This window comes from Balaenoptera borealis (assembly GCF_965194805.1).
Source record: "Balaenoptera borealis genome assembly, chromosome: 9".
In the NCBI taxonomy this organism is placed as follows: Eukaryota; Metazoa; Chordata; class Mammalia; order Artiodactyla; family Balaenopteridae; genus Balaenoptera; species Balaenoptera borealis.
Window position 1 is genome coordinate 46658248 of NC_138873.1, and position 16732 is coordinate 46674979.

Sequence of the window (16732 nt, forward strand, 5' to 3'; positions counted from 1 at the left end):
CAGCCAAAAATAAATAAATAAATAAATAATTTTTTTAAAATTTATAAAAAAAAAGTTCAAATATCAAAAGGATTTGGCACTTTCAGAGGAAAAGATTTAGTAATAGGAAAAAATTTGGTCTCTACATAGTTGAGGTTTTATTAATACCCCAATTAAAGTATTTCCTTTGCTAAGATGCCTCCATTTATGATTGTACCTTAATTTATCGGACCTTACTTCATAAGACAAGGCATTTATTCCACTGGCTGAAAATAAATTATGAAGCAATACTTAAATGTTTGTAGTACTCTTATTTAGGCACATTGAAAGCTGTATTGTGTCAGAATAAGGGACGCCCACAATATCAGCATACAGGAGAAGTTCACCAAGATGAATGGATTTCGAGTGAAGAGATTTTATTAAAATGTACGCCTCTCATTTTTGGAGCTCTACAGGTAAAGGAGAAGCAAGAGACCATAAACAAGGTGGTATATTTTCAGCAGTGTTTCAGATATCTTCTTTCTCTCAGCATCAGATCAACTGGTGCATTGTTATTCAAATTATATTCAAAGAGTCCAATAATGTCAGTTTAGGATTGAAAAACAAAGGCTGAGATCATATCAGATGAAGTTCTCAGTATTATAATTAAACGAAGGTAATGTTTGTCATATTGAACAAAGAAACTGTCTAACAAAATTTACCCCAGGTTTTGAACCATGGGCTCACGTTTGCCTACTCTTTGGTGACTCTGCGACAACACCTCTAAGTGTGAAGTTAGGTGAGGGATGCTAACGAAGGAGAACAGCTTATTTATAACAGCATTGCAGGCAGAGTTCTTTCAGAGTTCAAGCATACCATCTTTCCTTCCCAAGGAGCAATTGCCTTGCACATATGCTCTACGAATACCAAATACAAGGAACCTGGTTTTTAATTACGAAGTAAAATATCATTCCAAAATTGCATGATTGGTGGTTGCCTTTTGCAATGCAATGAACGTAAGGGAACCTGACATTAAATGTCTGATGTGTTGCCATGACATTTTCTGGAATTTTATTTTATGCCACTTTTAAGCTGCAAACTACATTAAATTTGAATTCCTTGGCGGGTAATAGAGTGGTACAGAATTAAAGAACCTAACTCTGATGTTGGAACGTCTATGCTCATAGAGTGTATAGTTCAGATTTTAGAAAAAAAAGTAAATACAGAAATAGAGGCACACTGGGGTCTTTATTCTCTCCTTACAGTAGTTATATGTTTTGCTGGATATAGAGGCCATTTAGTCAGGGAGGGATGTCTCTAGCTTTCCCTTTGAGTAAAGGGAAACAGAATAGAGTGGAGGAAAAGACCATGGCAGTCAGTGCCCACCACATTTGAATGTGCAGGCCACTGAAACTGAGAGAAAAGGGTCGCAGACTGTGTAGTGTGTATATAGGTATGCGCGGGGGGGATTGGTTTCATGACCTCCCGTGGATACCAAAATCCGCAGATGCTCAAGTCCCTTAACTAAAATGGTGTAATGCAGTTGGCCCTCTGGATCCTCCGATTCTGCATCCGCAGATTCAGCATTCCCAGATTCAACCAAACGCAGAATCCGTGGATATGGAACTCCAAGATCGGGGGCCGACTGTATTCCTACACATTACAGAGCTGCTGGAAGAAGCAGTAGTACGACTGACGTTGCTCTAGTTCTCTCTATTCCAAAGTGCCTTTTAGAGTAAATATTATTTGCTCAGCAGGTTTCAACCCGTATAAACCAGAAGATAATGAACACTAGTTTTTCCCCTTCCTATACCTGTATTTTCTACACCTGCAACCTTCTTTTGTTCATTACTCCCCAGAGATCTCTGACATTCTGAAAAGTGGAGAGCCCAAATCTTAAAGCTGGAAGACACTTCAAGACATCCTCTGTTCTGTCACTGTAAGAGCAAAGGGCAATTAAGTATCATGATTATAATATGGGCTTATATAAATAAAACATAATATAAAAAGCTGGGTCATCCTACTTGAAATGGTTTTCAAAGGTTCAGTATGGTCCAAATGCCTTTGACCTCTAAAACACCCAATACAGCTAAACATGATACAGTAAATTTAGTGAGTGAATAGTTACTATTTTTTAGATTATCGTGAGGAAGGTTGATACAGAGACTTTAAAAATCTATTGTCTTGTTTTTAAGTTTCACACCAATAGCTCATGTATGCACTTTTACTCCAACAGTCAGCTGAATGTGTGGAAATAAATCCTTATTTCTTTCCTCAGCCCCACCTAGACTGTTCTTGCCTTCCCCCCTGCCTGTCCCAACCTTCAGAGCCAATCCAAAAGGTCACCATCCACGGGCCTGTTTCCATGAGACCTCAGTATTATAATTTTTGTTGACTTTTACTCATTTTCTTGTATTCCACTGTTCCTAACAGAGTGTTTTGCATATAGCAATTATTTAATAAACATTTGTTGACCTCAGTTAACAGCTGCCCTCCTGCCAACCTTAAGATACAATTTAGAATTTTCTTAGGGTCAGGAACTAAGTCATCTGCTTGTTGACCTCTTCCCACTCCACAATGATAAAATGCAATCTAAAATAGATTGAACTGACCTCAGTGCTTTGCTAAGAACTACTTACATGCAGTAGTATGCTAAAATTACATACAATAAACAGAATCACTTTGCTGCACACCTGAAACTAACACAATATTGTAAATCAACTAAATTAAATCAACTAAACTCCAGTATAAAATAACAATTAAATTAAAAAAAGAAAAAAATTACATACAATACATTTATTCAGATTTACCATGTATCAGGCACAGCAAGGTCACTGTGCTAAGACTTTTATAATCATGATCTTACTTATCTCTCATAGTTTTGTTAAAATAGGTAATAATGTTACCCCCATTGAGACCTAGATTCATTAAGGAATTTGCTTAATCCTATTCAGCTCATTAATGGCAAACCAAAGACTTGAAACCGTGCACTTAACTACTGATTCTATTGTGCCTCTTCAGGTGCCCAAAGCAAGTCAAGAAGTAGGAAGAACTAAGTTCTAGAGTTTCTAGTGCATGGTTGAGCAAACAGGTCATCTGATTTCTTCATGCTTTTTTTTTAAACCAATATTATAAATCCAGTAGTACATCTGCACTACTAGGTACATAGAAGGCTTGAGGAAATATTAAGCCAGCTTCTAAATATGGCATTTATGGAAACATGATACTTTAAGTCAACTTTTAGTCCAAGAATTATGTTTCATTTATATCAAGTGCTATAATTGACAAAGTATTTTCATATATATTATGTCATTGGGTTCTTAAAACCATTCAGAGACTATTATTATCTGGCTTTACTGAAGAGGATTTGAGTTTGTGAAAGGTGAGGTAACTTCCATCAAATCATACAGCAAGTAAGTGTGTAAGAATTAGTTCTTTTTATTATACTCATTTTATTTTATTTTTATCATACTCTTATTATAATCATTTATAATAATGATTCTGGAATATCTCAACACATATTAATATCTCAACATATATGTGCATTTGTAATCGACTTCACTAAACTACTAAAAAAAGTTTACAGTTTACTAATAACAATAATAATAGCAGCTTTACCACTTTCACACAGGTTGAACACATGAATTGTCATCCAAACCAGGGCCCCCTGAGAATGACAAATGCCAAACTAATTGGGAAGCTGAGACAACAGTCATAAATTGGCCCAGCCCAGGCAAACTGGGACTTGTGATCCCCCAATTGAAACAGCACCTATCTTGTGCTAGGTCCTATTCTAAACACTTTACATGAATTAACTCGCTTAATTCTCAAACCTTATGAGGTAGGAATTATACTCATTTTTCAGATGAGAATTTTGTGATGTGTTTAAGGTCACACAGCATTCGTGGATTCTTTTCAGTGCTCTATGCTCTACTGAATCTCTTCGCTTGCTTACAGTAGGGAAAGGGAGAGCAAAGGCCAAAAGAATAAAGACCTGGGTAAAGGCAAGCAACGGTTATGAGAATTTCGTAGGTGAAAGAGACAGCTAGCTGTTTTCTAGTGCCAGTAGCAGGGTTGGGGGAATAGTTTGTGGGAGGCAGTGGCAATTAACTAAGGAGGTATAGATAATATATCTAACAATCTTGCTGGTTACTCTTTTTTTAAAAATTATTGCACATTTACACACATTAGTGGTGGTTTTGATGTACTTGCTACTCTTGGATAATTATTTAATGACCTGTGAACAATTAGCTAGGTAAGCCCTCTAAGCAACTGACTTTTGTATGTTTCTAGGTAAGATGAGTGAACCAATCAGGATTAATTTGTTATATTAATTGGATCCAGCCTGGGATAGATCCCAGTTTCTCACTCTGAGAAGCCCTCGGGCTTGTCGTGCCTCTGCTAAGGCTAAAGTTTGTTTGTTTTTTCCTAAGTGGGTGTCATCTGTGTGAAGTCCTGGACCCTTTCTCTTAACTACATTCCTTTTCTTCTCTGCTCTGTCGCCTCTTAGTTTGTTGAGAGAAGGCTGTTGGCATTCCACTTCACTTGTCAGGCTGCATATAAAGGCAGAGATTAGAGATCTACAAGTGAAAAGAAATATTTCAACAAACAATGCCTGGTACTTTCAATCTGATCACTTTACAAACAAGCAGATGCTTTCTTTATTGTACAGATGACCTCATCAGGGAAAGTAGATTAAGCTCTGGATCACTCAGAGCCATCCTCTAGCACTTCTCAAATCACAGGCCTATTCTTCTGCTCTACTCTTCCCTTAAAAAAACAAGGACAACCCTAAGTAACATTCATCTATTCATGTTTTTAAAAAAATGGGTAAATATTTATACCTCAAAGAGTTAAATGTAAATAATGTTTCACTAAGTGTGATAAATTGCATTCACAATGATTTTAAAGCAAACTGTGTTTGTGGCAGGCGTTATGCTAGAATTTCTTTCATAACTTATTTAATTCTCACAACATTCTAGTACTACTTTCCCATTTTAAACATAAGGTAACCACGGGTTAGAGAGATTACATAACTTGCTCAAGGTCAACAGTAATCTCTTCAAGAGACAAATATGCTGTCTTGGTTTCCACCAAAATTAAATTTTTTTTCAGAAAGGTGCACAAGAATATTTGCACTTCTCTTTAACAATATCAGTTAATGATATATCACTTTTGTGCATTTACTACATACTAATCATTATGCTAAATACTTTTCATATATATCTGTACTTTACTTTTACCAAAACCTTAGGAAAAAGTCCACTATTATCTTCATTTTACAGATGAGGAAATGGTAGCTAAATAATTTATCCAAGGTGATTAATAAGTTGGAGAGCTGGAATTCAAACCTGGGTCTGTATGACATCAAAAAAATCTTAATTATACTAAAGTATTTTTAATAGTGCAAGCGGAGTCCTTTAATAAAACATTGATTTTGCACAGCATTGATAGTCTTTTTATAATTTTATATATTTTTAAATTTAAGTTACTTACACACTTTTTTTCACAAAATTAAATACAGGTTGATGACCTTACATTTTCTATTCAGGATTCTTAAATACTTCTGCCATAGGATCTGGACACCAGTAAGCCAACCACTCTACCTAATTAGGTATAATTGAAACCGAGCAGGACCCTGTGGGACTCCTGGGTACAAACCCTTTCTGTGCACCCTATTTCTTGTTTGTAGGAAATCGGCTTCTTTTAGCCTCCTTGACCTTCCCTGAGTTCCAAAGGGCAGATTCAAACAGTTGCTAATCAGGGAAGGGAGAGAATGCAGAAACAAGGGACGAGCAGTCAATAAACTATAATGCAGACTTGGGGCAGGGTCCTGGTTCCTCAAGGAACATACATGACAGTATCTTTGAGCTCTTCCGCAGAGCTAAGGCCCCCCCACAGCCATGGAGGATGGTAACTTCTGGCTGAGCCCAAGATACCTAGAGCACCGCCCTGTTACCTCACCACCAACCAATCAGAAGAAAGTCACACACCTTGCAGCCCTCACCCCAAATTTTGCCTTTGACTGCTCTTCCCTTGTTTCTGCATTCTCTCCCTTCCCTGGATCTGGAGGTGACCATCCTGTTAGGTCTCCTGTTTGGCCACTGCCTGTTTCAGCTGCTTACAAAGTTTATGTCTGACAGGGTCCAACAGTTTCAGACTAAGATGTTGTTTCTATGTGGGTGGAAGCTGGTTTAGATACAGAATACGTCCATTTAGATCAGGTGGAGAGAGACTTTTACTCTACTAGATAGGACAGCACCCACTCCTACTGGCAGTAGTTACAGAAGAAAAAGACCTCTGCCCCAATTCCCGGGAAGTATCTTGAGTATGAAGTCTCTCAGGGGGGAGTTATTAGGGAACCATTGACCAAAACTGCCCACCTTGGCCAGGCAGGATAAGAACTGCTTGCATGAGTTGTTTCACAACAGGAGGTCCCAATAAGGAACACAGTGCTGCCAGGATAATTTGGGAGGGGCCAAAAAGAGGGAGGAGATGCCAGCCCATAATATGTCCTGCCAACCTCCCAGAAACCCTCACGCTGGAATCCATCTTGGCTGAGAGATGCTCCCACCACCAGGAAGGACCCTGAGTCAGACCAAATATGGTCACAAACAAGATGATTGGCGAGAGGCAACCCAGAAAGCTAACCCCATCTCCATAAAACCTGAGACTGCAAGCCACACGGCAGAGCCTTTCTCCTGGGTTCCCTTACCCTGCTGCTCTCCACTCTAGCACCCCGTCCCAATAAAGTCTTTTGCTTTGTCAGTATGTGTGTCTCCTCAGACAACTCATTTCCGAGTGTTAGACGAGAGCTCACTCTCAGGCCCTGGAAGGGGTCCCCTTTCCGGCAACAATAGTATAATAAATCCTATTTCTGAGTTAACCAGGAAGTGAAGTTGGAAGATCAATCCATCACTGGAGAGCTATGAAGAAACAGGGAAGGGACTTCCCTGGCGGTCCAGTGGTGAAGACACTGCACTTCCACTGCAGGGGGCGTGGGTTCAATCCCTGTTCAGGAAACTAAGATCCCACATGCCATGTGGTGTGACCAAAAAGAAAAAAAAAAAACAGGGAAGAGTGAAGAAAAGGCATTTAGAAGCTCAGGTGTGAATCCAGAACAGTCTAAAAATTTACCCTTGACTCTTCTGTAAGAGAATATGTGCTATAGGTCAGAATATCTCCACCTCAGCACTGTTGCTATTTTGAGCTGGATGGTTCTTTGTTGGGGGTTGGGGAGGAGATCTCCTGTGCATTGTAGGGTATTTAGCAGCATTCTTGGCCTCTACCTGCTAGATACCAATAGCATCCCCCGTGTGATGACAATAAAGTGTCTTCGACATTGTCAAATATCGGGAGGGGGCAGGATGCAAAATTGCCCTGGTAGAAAACCAATGCTCTAAAGCTCTGGGAGGGCTTGGTGGGTCCAAATCCCTAACAAAATACTTTTTCTTGGTCTTTACTGTTTTCTTTTGCTATATTATATCTTCAGGTGTTGGAGAAACCAATTAATTGAGCACATGATTCTCAGATGTTGAAAGACTCTATTTACAGCTAATCAGTTGACTTTGATACAAACAATGCAGGTTTTTGTATTACAAAGGAGCTAAAGACATCAAATGACATACACTTGTGTTTCATTATCAGTCATTAACTCCACCCTCTTCCAGATTATCAGGCAAAATATGCCATTTAAAAGATAGGAGCCCACTTTTCCAGGATGACCTGACTTTTATATTTTGTTGTTATTGATCACCTAACAAAATGAAAGAGGAAATGTATCTTGTCCCACAACATATTTTAAAACAATATCTTACACTGTTGTTTTCAACTTTTTTTTTTTTAAGCAAGCAGAACTCTCTTCCTTAGACATCTGTTGGAAAAAAATTAGCATTTAAAATAGATGAAAACAGTACCCTAGTAATATGCTCAGCTGTAAGGTCAATTTGTACTATTTGCTTATTATAGTCAGTCATGTTAAGAGACTGTTCCTATGAACATTGGTATTCAAAATGAACAGGAAAGATTAAAAAAAAAAAGTTAGGAAAGACTGTGGCAGGTTTATATCAGTTTTACCATCCAATTTTTTTCTTTATTTGAAAAGAAAATTGACTCAAGAAAAGTTATAGTTCATACTGTTAGGGATTAGTATCTGAATTTACACTTTTAGCTATACAGCCAGAATCTTTCCAGAATTAAAAGAAAAAATTCAGGCACATTTATTAATTATTAATAAATGACACATTTTGCAGTAAATTCAAATATCTACATAGAGGTGGCAAGAGAAAGTGGGTCAAGTGAACATACTGATGGTTTCTTATTTGGTATAGAACATATTTCAGTGTAGTATAGACTTTCTTTTTAAACTATAATTCTTATATGTTATTGAATGTATTTTTATTATATTTTATTTATTTTTTAATTTATTTGAAAGCATATTTTTATAATGAAATTTGAGCTCAGTATTTATAGAACAGTTGAGTCACCTCCCAGAAATTCTCAGAAAGACAGTTTGAAAAGCATAACCTTACTTTTTTTTTTTTTTACTTATTCAAATGCCAGTGATATTTGTGAATCAAAACTACTAAGCATTTTGTCATCTGTACTTGGTAATTTTCATATGGAATGGTACTTAATTTTTTTTTAATAATGAATTAAAACCCTTTTATTTTAGCTCCTGTTATGAAGGAACCTCTGAGCACTTATACTTTATTTTTTCCATCTGTGTTGCAAATTTCTCCCCCCCCAGTTTTTTAAAAACTTTTCTTTAAGATTTTTTTAAAAATGACTATTTCAAACTTATAGAAAAGTTGCATGAACAGTTCAAAAAACTTCCATATCTCATGTAGACACGATGCCTAAAACTCCAGCGTACATTTCTCAAAAACAAAGATACTCTCCTCTTAATCCCAAACAATCCTCCAAATTAGGAAATTGATACAATGCTACCTTTCAATCCACAGACCCCATTCAAATTTTGACAGCTTTTGCAGTCTTTTTCCTTTATGAACCAGAATCATGCATTGTGGTAATTTTTACCACTCTTTACTTTTCTTTAATCTGGAGCATTTCCTTAGTCCTTCCCTGTGATTCATGACCTTGACAGGTTGAAGAGTACAGACGTTTCATTTGATAGGATGTCCCTCAACCTGGGCCTTTATGAGGTTTTCTTATGACCAGACTCAGATCATTCCTTCCTGGCAGGAATACCTCAGAAATGACGCTGTGCTCTTCCCAAGTTGATCGCACAATGGAAGCTCAGGATGAGCATCTGTCCCACCCCGGGTGATGCCAACCTTGAGCACTCGGTCAAGTTGCCAGCTTTCTCCACCTTAAAATCACCATTTCCCCCTTTTTGTAATTGATAAAGATTTTATGTTGAGATGGTTCAGGGCTATGCCAAAGGCTTCAAACTCATTAAGCCTCCACTCACCAGCCTTAGCATCTCTTCCTAATTCCTGCCTGAATTAATGACTATTATATGACTGTCAAATGGCGATTTTCTATTTCCATTATTTATCAGTTGGCATTCTAGTGTTGGATAGATTTTTTTCCCTTCTCCTTCATTTATTTCTCCATTTAATAGTTATTTTTTCATATCAGTATAGATTTATGGATTCCTATTTTATTCAATGGATTGTGATCTGTTACTATCATTACTCCGATGCTCAGTTTTCCAGAATTGTCCAGTTGGAACCTTTGTAAACTTGCTCCCAAGTCTTTTTGACAATCTTTATATCATTCTTTGAACACTTCCTTACGTTCTATGACAAAAAGATAATCCAAGCCCATGTTGTATCTTCCCCATCCAAGTGCTGGAATCAATTGTTTATCTAAGGAGTCCTGGTTCCTTTTAGTGGAAAATGTTACTGGAAACCAAAATCTGCTCTCAGACTGCTCATTGCTACTGGAGTGTCATTGCTTCTAGACTCTCTTGGAAAACAGAGCTGAACTTCTATATGTATATACATACAGGTGCATATATATGTATGTATATATATTTATACACACAAATCTATATTTATCATCTATTATCTAAAACTACAAGTTCACTCTAATATTTCCAATTCCAGTTCATAATCTCAGGGTTATTTCTAGCTTTCTCTTTTCTTTCACTTCCTTTGACAGTGAGGAACCTGGCTGTCATTATTGACAATATAGTTACATTTTTCTCAAAGTGATTGTCTATAACTAACCTTCCTATCATGCTTTGTTCCTCCTCCACCATCTTCAAGGGGAGGGAAGGAAAATGAAAGCATCTATACTTTTCAGTTTATGGGGCAATTGTGGCCCTGAGCATTCAGTACAGTGCATCTCTAGAAGTATTTCCTAATCATTTTACCTGTCTTGCAGTTCCTCTCCACCTCCAGGTTTGGTAGTAGAATGATTATAGAATATTTTGTGGAATTAGAGAATAACGTTCAACAATTGTCCTCAGTCTAGCTACTGTTTCTTCATTTTATCCCCCTTCCCCCTCATCTGTTCTGCCACTGCTGTTGGCTTATTTCTTGCTTGAATTGCTTTAACAGGCTCCTAAATGCCACAGATCTGGTTCCCTTGAAGATCTTCCACATAAACATCAGAGTGATCCTTTTAAAACACAAAGCCGAGTACAACATTCTACTGCTTTAAAATTTCTCGGTGGCTTCCCTATTGCTCCAGACTCATCAACGTGGTTTATAAGGAAATCTATAACTTGATAGATTCTTGTTTTCTCTCCAAATCCATCTCTAGCACTTTCTTTTCTGAACTTCCTATGTCAGCTACCACAGGTGCTTGTATGGATACAAAAGTCATTAAAAGAGTGATTTTTGATACCAAGCTTTCTGGAGTTGAATTTTCTTTCATTGCCTGATTAAGCTTGTGTTTTGTTTTGTTTTTCTGACCCAGTTACTATTGCTATGAAACTGACCACCCAAAACTTAGTGATATAAAACAATAACCATTTTAAAGCCAGATTTTGTGGATCCAGATTCAGGAAAGGGCCAGTGGGGACAGTTGTACGCTGGGTCTGGAAGATCCATTTCTAAGATGACTCCTCACATGTCTGGTGCCTGGGCTGATGGCTGAAGAATGGTTTCTGCTGGTAGCTGGACATTTTACTGGCAGCTCAGGGATCCAACATGTTTGTTTCAGCAAACCAGGTGGAAGCTGCTTGGCCTTAGAAGTCACACAGTGTCACGTCCACTGTACTCTATTGATCGTAGCAAGATTCAAGGGAAGGGACATAGATTCTTTCAGTGTTTTAAAACTGTTTCCCCTTGGAGGTAAAATGGAGGTACTAGAAGTCTGGGTTAAATGAGTATTTTATAAGGGGGCTAATACACAGTAAGAGGTTGATAAATATTAGATATTTTTGTTTTTCAATGACATTTCTGCCTGGAATTTGGGTCCTATTCCTTACTGTCTGATGAAGATGGAGATAGTTCAGCCCCTCTCCCCAGAAGTCTTCTCTCACTCTTAAAAGCCGCCTCAGGAAGTTTCCTGGTTCCCTGACTTCTACAATGCTTTATAAACGCCCATGTATGTGTTTATTTTCCCTACTAATCTGAGGCTTCTAGGGCAAAGACAGTCAACACAGTATCTCTAGCATGCAAGGACCCAAGACCCTGAGATAGGTTGATCATACATCCAATTTTCCTGGGACATTTCCCTTTTAACACCTGCTGTTATAGTACAGTTAGTAGTAGTGCCACATTTTATTCTCAAAAAGTTACCAGTTTGGATGATAAATTATGCAGTATCTACTCAAAGAGCCTTCTAGAGTCTCAATCATGTTGGTAAAGGAAAGACTGCCTTTGACCCTCTGATACGCTTTCCCATTGTAGCAGCAGTGCTTACAGGTAACACTGGAGCCTGGGAAACTTGCCTCTCACCGAGGGGGTGGGGAGGCTGTGAGGGAAATATGCCTTATGGTATCCCAGTGAGCCAGCCTGTAGTGCTGAATCACTGGCAGCATTTCCCAAAAGTGAGTTAAGAAACCATTTCCCACTGACTCAAAGGGTGTGGGGCTGTCACTGGTCCATACTGACTAGAAAGGAATCACCTGGTTTGCTTTGACTTCCGTTGAAAAGGTAGCGAAAGTCCACTCTGAAACCCCCATTCCCTGTTGTTCTCCAAGGGTCTTCTGGTATTGTCTCCTAGATGTCTTTCAGGAAACATTGGCTGGTGAGTGCTCTTAGGTTGTGCTACAGAGGAGTTCGAAATGGAACAAAATTGAATGAGGACTAAATTGTAAATAAGCTAATGCTCAGATGTTTGTACTTACCTGGAAAAACAGGTTTAAAAGATCCAGGAAATAGAGCCATCGGTTCACTCAGGAAGGGAGTTTGGAAGAATGTGTCATCACCTCGGATAGTCCTGCCAATTGCCATTTTCGGAAGTGAATGGGGACTTTTTTTGCCTTTTGGTTGGTCGTCTTCATTTTTCAAAGCCCAGTTTAAGTTCTGCTTTGTCCAAGAAACTTTCCTGAGTTGCCACGGACAGCCTCACCTCTCCTTGACCTCTGCTTCTCCCTAACTCACCTTTATTTAAAAAATTTACTTATCTGGCAGTTCTCCTGTAAGGTCAATAATCTCTGATACAGCATTTATGGGTGCCAAGCTCTGTGCTGAGTGCTTTGCCATAATCATTCCTTCTAATCCCTTACCACCAGGTAAGTACTGTTACCTACATTTTACAGGTAAGGAAACACAGGTAACATTGTATTATTATTTATGTTATTAGATTACATCACCTCTCCCCATCTAACTTGTAATCCTCTCAAGAACTGCAAACAGGTTTCTTATCTCTTGGTATCTTAGCTTCCCCACATGCAGTAGGAACTCAAAGGAGCAAATTGTTGATGTTAATGGCCGGTTTTACTTTCTGTCTACTCCATGAAGATGGAATTTTAAATGTAAATACATAGATGTGCTCTATAGGCCATCTTTAAAGCCCTAGAAACCTCACATCAAGCCAGGAAAATTAAGTGTAAAGAGAAGGAATAATATGTACGTGGGACTTGCCATTTTGAGAGTCCATTGATGTCGCTTTTGAGTCACAGGAAGCTTTGCTTCAACATTTGTTTAAAGGAGGAAGAAAATGTTGAAAATGTTAGGCACATTGTGACTATTTGAATATTCTCTCGGGTTGATTTCCTGCATTACATCTTTGAAAGTGTCCTGATTTTCATATGTATTCCAGTGCTGAGTGGTATTTCCTGTCTCAGCCTAAAAAATGGGATTTGACTCTTAACAGGAAGTGTCAGTAACAGCATCAGCTGCAGTGACAGAGATGCTGCAGCAGTGACTAGCACGTTGTAACACATTTGAATTTTGATCTTAAAATAAGCCACACACGCTGAATAAGTATGTAAATGTATATGAAATAAGTACGAGTGCCTTATCATAATTTTAAGTCTGATTTTTATTGTCAAGTGTGTTTCCATTTAAGAGCTTTTAAACTCTTGCCTTAAAGGGTTGGCCAAAGATCATTTTTTTGTTTTTTAGTCTCTTATATTCAAATTGTCAGATATTATGTGTGAACAGGCCATTCAAGGCAGAATCATGAAAATTACAGATGGAAAATTAGGTCATTTTCCTTTTCCAATACAGGCTGCTTTCCTTACAGAATATCTTCAAGTATTTTTTCCATCCTTGTTTAGAATGATGTACACGAATGATGGGGCCATTACAGGTTCCCCTGGGAGGTTATTCCACAGAATAATGGGACTTGGCTGCAGGTATATTTTTTACCTGATTTTTGACCTAACCTTTTTTTTTTTTTTTTTTTTGCTCAATTTCATTCTGTTACCCCTTGGACCACCTGTACGGTTCTTCACAGAAGGTTGCAGGATGCTCCTTTTGATAGGAATACTCAAAATAATTAAAGGGATCTGGGTCCATTTATGTTTGATGTGCATAAGTCTGCTTTGTTTACTGTGTGCTTATTGACATGGCCTAAGGAGGCATAACGATAGTGGGTGATTCTTAAACATAATCACAGAACTGGATAAGAAAAAGTTCATAAATATTCTTTTAAGTAGGTATAAAAAATATTAGGCCCCTTCTTTTGGGCATATGCCAGGTCTCTCATTTATGGGAAAATGAATGAAATAAACAACCAGATCAATCTGGTCTTGGATTGTCTAGAACTTCTCCAGTAAGTTAGACTTGTACTAATATGTTCAGTTCGGCTTCATGCTCTAGCCGTAAACTGGGATTTCCAATATGCCGTATCCCAGAGACACCAACCTTGAGGCTTGATCTGTGCTTTATTGGTCTCTGTATGTCCATGGCTGAGCCCGTGCCTGGCAGATATCAAGCGCTTTGTTAGATAGTTGAATCCAATGAATTACGCACTAATTAGAAAAAAAAGTAGTGAGAGCAGCCATGAATCTAGTATTTTTGACACCCAGTGCCAATCATTTTCAATACCCTTATATGAAAAATGTATTTCAGTAATAATTGTGCAATGAAATGAGTAATAACAGCCAGAAGAGAAATATAGACAATAAAATATTATTAAACTTAACAGATAATCATGCAAATAAATTAATTAAAAATAAAAACAAAACAAATGTTACAGAATAAAAATATTTTAGTTTTATATATATACATATAAATTAAAATATAATACATTAATGATTTCTTGGGAAAAAGGAAAATATTTTATACTGCCATTTATTCCATTGCTTCCAGAGGTAGTATTGAAGTGACTTAAGTTTGCCTTCTTTGCCTTTACAATCATTGTTTGTTTTGAGTCTATTGTTTTAAACACTTGAAGCTGTAGTACCCTAGGAATTGGAGCTGCTAACTGCCCTCTAGGCAAGCTCAAAGGATTCCAAACCATTTTGAACTTACTCTCTAAGTGGATGTGGACAGCTGAGTCTCTGGGTATACAAATGGAGGTTCCAGAATACGATGTTTATTTAAGGCTAATATGTTTCTATCTATATGAAGATTACATATGTATTATTAAAACTCAACAGTAACCACAGCAATTGCTTAGAACTTGGACCAACGAAAGATATTTTAAGTGGGGAGGAGTATTTTATCATTGACATTGTTTAGAGTTGGCAGAGCATAGGGAAAATAAAAAGCAGTGTGCCTTTGAGCTTGTTTTTTCTTTTAGATTATTACTGAAAAATTCTTAATAGTATTTAAAAATTTTAAATTTCTCTATAGACAGTGATGACTTGCTTGCACCTGGGGCAGACCATTCCCATTTCCCTCTCCTGGGTTCACCACTGTGGAGGATACTAATTTTGCTTTGAACAAAATTTTTGGAAAAAAAAAAAAAAGTTAAAAATCTCAAGTTATCCATTATAGTTTGACTTCCATGGTTTTCAGGTATCCAATACATATTTTTTGAATGCCTAACGAGGAGAGAGAGTGGAGGATGGGTGAAATCCCTCAGAAGGGGGCTGCGGGCATTGGACAGTAGCAGGCCAGCATCAGGTCCCCGGGGGCAGCAGAACAAGGACATCAGCAGTTTAGAAGGGGAAGTGAGCAGTAGAACAAAGAACTGATGTTTTGTTCTGTCGGTGATTGTCATGGGCTGCTGGTGGGAAGAGCAGAAGCAAGAGAGTTTCTCTAGGCTTAACTTCCCATCTCATTCTTTTAATTTCTACCTTTGACCGGGGTTAGCCGTACATGTTTTCCCCATTCTATTGCTCAGTTCCTGAGAAAACCCTTCCTCCTCTTCCTTCAGTGACTTATCTGCTTCTGTCAATAATCTGGAAATTTTATGGTGAAACTGCAAAATGGTGAAACACTAAAATGCATCTCAGGTCATGTGGAACATTTGTATGCCAGATGTGTGGTACAAGTAGGGAGTACTTTGCATTAAATTCTTTCTGACATGCTTCTCTTCTCAGGCTCAGTTTTCTCTTGCTGACTTAGAGTCAGCAGGGAAACCTCCAACATCCTTTGTAGGCATTTTTATACACTTCCTCTCCAGTTAGAGCAAGGGTAACCAAGAAGTACAATTCTCCGAGATGGCTCTTAGCCATTCTGTTTTAGCCCTCATCACTCTGTCCAAGAGAAATCTCATACAAATATATGAGAATGCCCTGTAACCTATTTCATCTTGGCCCCTCCATCTCCTACTCTCTTATCAAAAATAGAATTTCAGCATACCCATTAGGATGGCTACTACTAAAAAAACAAAAACAAAATAACAGGTGTTGGTGAGGATGTGGAGAAATTGGAACCTTTGTGCACCATTGGTGAGAATGTAAAATGGTGCAGCCACTATGGAAATCAGTATGGCAGTTCCTAAAAAAATTTTAAAAAGAATTAATAGATGTAGCTAGTGGGAAGCTGCTATATAGCACAGGGAGATCAGCTCGGTGCTTTGTGATGACCTAGAGAGGTGTGATGGGGAGGGTGGGAGGGAGGCTCAAGAGGGAGGGGATATATGTATGCATATAACTGATTCACTTTGTTGTACAGCAGAAACTAACACAACATTGTAAAGCAATTATAATCCAATAAAGATGTAAAAAAAAATTAAAATAAAAAAGAGTTAATATATGATCCAGCAATTCCACTTCTGGGCAAGAGAATTGCAAGCAAGGAGGAGATATTTGCACACCCATGTTCATAGAAGCATTATTCATAATAGTCAAGATGTAGAAGCTGCCAAGTCTGTTGATGGATGAATGGATAAACAAAATGTGATATATCCGCACAATGAAATATCACTCAGTCTTAAAAAGGAAGGACATTCTGACACATGCTATGACTTGGTTGAACTTTGAGAACACTATGCTAAGTGAAATAAGCCAGTC

At 38.0% G+C, this 16732-nt stretch overlaps 2 long non-coding RNA genes across 5 annotated transcripts in view; one reads left to right on the forward strand and one right to left on the reverse strand.

The window, feature by feature from the left end:
• Positions 1-16732, reverse strand: part of LOC309634623 — a 360017-nt gene that overhangs the window by 198653 nt on the left and 144632 nt on the right. The gene's annotated exons all lie outside the window — the stretch shown is intronic.
• LOC309634612 overlaps positions 1-16732 on the forward strand; it is a 181463-nt gene that overhangs the window by 64527 nt on the left and 100204 nt on the right. The gene's annotated exons all lie outside the window — the stretch shown is intronic.